Here is a 4,218-nt window from a genome sequence, read left to right on the forward strand (position 1 = left end):
TGTGCTGACATTTACCTTCACTCTCTACCCGAAACCCTATTGCTAAAAAACTTTTGGTCCAAATCCTATACTCACTTTTCTTTCTAAGCCTACCGACTACGTTCCTAATCCTACCGACTTTTGCTTTTTGACTGGATGTTCTGTTCAACATTCAATCATCCAAGATACAAGGTCCGATGCCATTTATTATTGATTTATCTGAGACAACTGTGCAGCACATCATTCAAAGCTAAGTATCCCACTCAAGGGCCCAATGTCCTTCTGGGCTTCAAATCTTACCTAAATTTCTGTTTTCATACTTATATTTCGCCTATATACTCTTGTAAATATCGCAGGTTGCCAATAACATTATTCATCCTGCAGAATGATTCCTAACCCAAATCGAAGCTATTATTAAACCTAACCATACAATCTTCCCTTAATATAACTTACAGAAGAGCAGGGACAGAGTTGGTCTTACAATATAGGAATGTAGGTGATCTTCCACCTGCTGAGAAACTCAAAGATCCATGAAGAAATGATCCTTGGAGAAGATATAGGCAGCTATGTAGGACCTGAGAGAGCAATAGTCATCTTCCATGGCAAAAAACCAGGTCAGGATGAACTGATGTGTCTGAATCAGCCTCTCTCTTCTTATTGTAGAGAAGATGGACCAAACAAGGCCTGTGTGGAGAGCAGTTCCCAGGTGCCAATGGTTGATATACAATTCTAACTTCTGAATGTGTCACAGGATGTAGGGGCAGCCTCCATCTCATGGGAACCTTGGAAGCATCTGTTAGAACAAAGTGGTTACTAAGGCAGTGACCTCATTCGGTTCCTGAAGGAAGTGACCTACCTCACTTCCTTGGTGATGCAATTCTCTGAACTTGGTAAACAGGAAGCCAAGCACCCAGAGCCCATCACAGTCCCAGTCCTAGTGGGCTCACTTGTTTGGATTTACCAAGGACAGAGTCAGTCTTTCTTGGTAAATGCTGATCTGTGGATGGCTAAATGCCAGGAAAGCTCTAAAGAGGGGCCTTCCTGAGAAAGCAGGTAGTGACTCACTGATGGCTCCTGACAACTTTACAGAGTTGGTAATGGAGACCAGATCTGAGACAGGACAGGCCATTTCATGGGAACATAGTATGACCAATCAGTCTGAGGACACTCTGGATAGTCACAGACCTACTTGGGTAAAGAAGGTGCCTTTGTGGGTGTGGATGTGAGTTTGTGGTTTTGTCACATGTTATGAGAATAGGTAGGAAAGACAGTTTCTTTGGTTTGGAGGGGACTGTTTTCAATAAGTCATTTGACATGATGAGTGTTTCTTTGTCTGTGTATCTCATTGTGTTTGTGGTTGTAGACATTTGAAAAGCGAATGAATCAATGGTTGTGTCCTGTCTAGTAGAAAGCTTCCCAGCATTCATCCTGCCCAATTTAAGAATGGAGAGTGGCTTGCCTTACGTATGGGAAACACCTAATATCTTCCTAAGTTGCTGTTTCTTCGTGAATTCTGGCCACTCTCCAGAATAAGCTCATGGTTTTATGTCCAAGATATGTACCACCACAAGGCTCTGTGACATGGCCATGTACTGGATAGCTGAAGGGAATGGGAGCATCTCAGAATACTCAGATATCAGTGTGACCAGGAAAGTCTCAGTGGAGAAACCCTGCTTTGGGCCATTTGTTTACTTATGTTTCTATTACCCTGAATTTCAGGAAGGTCTTTGCCTCAGGCCACCCCTTTGTGAAGCCTGAAGAAAACTGTTTTCATATGGAAATGAATGGACATCACCTGTGGCTCTTTGCTTAATTGCTTTGGAATGGGATGTGCTTGAATCAGCCTATTGTCCTTGTGTGAGGTTGTGGCTTAGATTCTGAGCACCTGATGGATCTAAATAAAGATCCCATGTGCTTCCAAAATCAAAATGGCCAAAAGAGCAGTCATTGTGGATGAATTTTTTGCCTTCTTAGGTTAGGTTCCTGACCTCCATCAAGTGAGAATAGGGATCCTTTGGATCAAATGAGTTCTTCAAATCCCTGCAGAGGCTATCTCATATATGCTTGGGTTTTCTCATGACTCCAGATCACATAAAGAATCTATACCTGACAGCAAGTAGGCTTCAAATTGGAGAAGCGGAACACTTTAACAGCAGGAATATTTGATCACTCCTGGTTCACAGGAAGAGTGCCCAGGCCACCATGATTTTAGGCAAATGAGGGGCAAGTGAGCTGATTTTGGACACATTCTTGGCATTACCTCTCATAGAAACCTCCAGCCAGAGGGTATATATGAGTGTCTATATGGAAGAAGATGAGTGTCATATGGCAGTATTTTGGATTTAAGCGAAGAAGAGAGAGAACTCAAATTACTGACATATGGGATGAAAAAGGCAATATCACAACAGATGCTACAGAAATACAGAAGACAATTAGAAATTATTTTGAGAACCTGTATTCCAATAAAATAGAAAATAGTGAAGACATCGGTAAATTTCTTAAGTCATATGATTTTCACAGACTGAGTCAGGAGGATACACACAATTTAAACAGACCAATATCCATGGATGAAATAGAAGAAACAATCAAAAGAGTACCAACCAAGAAAAGCCCAGGTTCGGATGGGTATACAGTGGAGTTTTAAAAAACCCTTAAAGAAGAATTAATACCAATACTTTTCAAGATATTTCAGGAAATAGAAAAAGAGGGAGCTCTGCCAAATTCATTCTATGAGGCCAACATCACTCTGATTCCAAAACCAGACAAAGACACCTCAAAGAAAGAAAACTACAGACCAATATCTCTGATGAACCTAGATGCAAAAAACCTCAATTAAATTCTGGCGAATCGGATACAAATGCACATCAAAAAAATTGTGCACCATGATAAGGTAGGATTCATCCCTGGGATGCAAGGACGGTTCAATATACGAAAATCAATAAATGTTATTCACAACATCAATGGACTTAAAGATAAGAACCATATGATCATCTCGATAGATGCAGAAAAATCATTTGACAAAGTAGAGCATCCCTTTATGTTCAAAACATTAGAAAAACTAGGGATAACAGGAACTTACCTCTTCATTGTAAAAGCTATCTATGCTAAGCCTCAGGCTAGCATCATTCTGAATGGAGAAAAATTAAAGGCATTCCCTCTAAAATCTGGAACAAGACAGGGATTTCCTCTATCACCACTTCTATTCAATATAGTTCTCGAAACACTGGCCACAGTAATTAGACAGATGAAAGAAATTAAAGGCATAAAAATAGGAAAAAAAGAACTTAAATTATCGCTATTTGCGGATGACATGATTCTATATATAGAAAACCCAAAAGGTTCTACAAAAAAACTACTAGAACTAATAAATGAATTCAGCAATGTGGCAGGATATAAAATCAACATGCATAAATCAAAGGCATTTCTGTATATCAGCGACAAAACTTCTGAAACAGAAATGAGGAAAAACACTTCATTCACAATATCCTCAAAAAAAAAAAAAAAAAAAAAAAAACTTGGGAATCAACCTAACAAAAGAGGTGAAAGATTTATACAATGCAAACTACAGAACCCTAAAAAGAGAAGTAGAATAAGATCTTAGAAGATGGAAAATATACCCTGTTTATGCATAGGCAGAACTAACATCATCAAAATGGTGATATTACCAAAAGTTCTCTATAGGTTTAACACAATGCCAATCAAAATCCCAATGGCATTTCTTGTAGAAATAGAGAAAGCAATCATGAAACTCATATGGAAAAATAAAAGACCCAGAATAGCAAAAGCAATTCTAAGCAGGGAGTGTGAATCAGGCGGTATAGCGATACCAGATTTCAAACTATATTACAGAGCAATAGTAACAAAAACATCATGGTACTGGTACCAAAACAGGAAGGTGGACCAATGGTACAGAATGGAGGACACAGAGACTTATCCGAAAATCTACAACTGTCTTATATTTGATAAAGGAGCTAAAAGCATGCAATGGAGGAAGGATAGCATCTTCAACAAATCGTGCTGGGAAAACTGAAAATCCATATGTAACAAAATGAAACTGAATCCCTTTCTCTCGCCATGCACAAAAGTTATATCAAAATGGATCAAAGAGCTTGATATCAAATCAGAGACATGGCTTCTGATAGAAGAAAAATTGGCTACGATCTACATACTGTGGTGTCGGGCTCCAAATTCCTCAATAGGACCCCCATAGCACAAGAGTTAATAACTAGAATCAACAAA

The sequence above is a fragment of the Callospermophilus lateralis genome, unplaced genomic scaffold (genome assembly GCF_048772815.1).
Source record: "Callospermophilus lateralis isolate mCalLat2 unplaced genomic scaffold, mCalLat2.hap1 Scaffold_361, whole genome shotgun sequence".
NCBI lineage: Eukaryota > Metazoa > Chordata > Mammalia > Rodentia > Sciuridae > Callospermophilus > Callospermophilus lateralis.